Raw genomic sequence first — 1370 nt, 5'->3', positions numbered from 1 at the left:
TGCATCAAGCCTGTGTGTCTGTCTTCTTTGTATCTGTTTTCTCTGCCTTCTGTATGTCTGTTTTCTCTCTCTCTCTCTCTTTCTCCATCATCGCTGGACACCCCATCTTCGGGTACCCACCCCCTTGCCGAGGCCAGGCCCCGGCAGGTAATATTGATAGATTTTCTTAAAGGAAGCCTGATGATTATGGGGGCTTATCATGAAGAAGTTTTAAGAAAATGGAAAACTGCACTGGTGAGAAAAAGGCCAGAAAATTTTCACCAAGGAATTTTTTTCCCTTCATGACAATGCACCTATTTGCTCATTCCTCAAAGATAGCAAGGGCTGCCCTATGAGAATTTCTTTGGGAACCCTTACTGCATCCACCCTACAACACTGATCTTGCCCCTTCAGATTTCTTTTTATCTCCAAAACTCAGAGAACATTTATAAGGAAACAATTTGACTCCCTTGAGAACAACAAAACTGCTTTTATGACATAGTAAACTGAAGGGCGCAGAATTCTTCAGGGAAGACTTTAAGAAATAGAAACACCAACTTCAGAGTTGTATTAACCTAAATGGAAGGTATGTTGAGAAACAATAGCTTCACATTTGCTCTTTTATTAAATGTTTCTAAGATTTTATATCAATACTTTTTTTTATTTACCCTCATATGTACACAGGCATACTCCCATATGACCTCCCTCACCTAGTTAACATATATATGTACCCATGTATCTACTCACATATTACTACTATTGTTGCAGGATTGTTATAGCACTTGCCATAGTTACCCTTTATTCTTCCACACCTCTTATTGTTTTACTTTACCTTGGTCACATTGTACTGACTTCTCCCATCTTGTGTCACTGCCTTTGCTTTCACCATATTTAACATTTGTGCCTCATAATATTTGTCCTTTTGTGATGGACCTATTCCACTCAGCATAATGTCTTCAAAATTTATCCATTTTGTGAGCTAGTTCATGGATTCATTTTTCTTTATTGTTGAGTAATGTTCCAATATATGTTGTTGTTTAGTGCCATCCAATTGGTCCCTACTCATAGCAACTCTATAGGGTCTTTGAGTTGGGCTGATGGGTTTGGACCGCTAACCTTGTGGTTTAAACTGACCTTGCAGTCCAGTACATTATCCTGCAGTGCCACACCAGGACTCCATATGTTATTGTATGTACCATAAATTGTTTATTCATTCATCTGGTGATGGACATTTAGGTTGTTTTCATCTTTTTGCTGTTATGAATGCTTCAGTGAATATGGTTTGCATAAGTCTAATCATGTCGCAATTCTAATTTCTTTAGGATATGTGAGGGCACTTCAAAAAGTTTGTAAAAAAATGGAGCTGAAAGGTAATGGAAAAAAAAAAAAAA

This window comes from Chrysochloris asiatica, unplaced genomic scaffold (genome assembly GCF_000296735.1).
Source record: "Chrysochloris asiatica unplaced genomic scaffold, ChrAsi1.0 scaffold00050, whole genome shotgun sequence".
NCBI lineage: Eukaryota > Metazoa > Chordata > Mammalia > Afrosoricida > Chrysochloridae > Chrysochloris > Chrysochloris asiatica.
The sequence above is the reverse complement of the archived record's forward strand: the minus strand, read 5'-3'. Positions refer to the sequence as shown.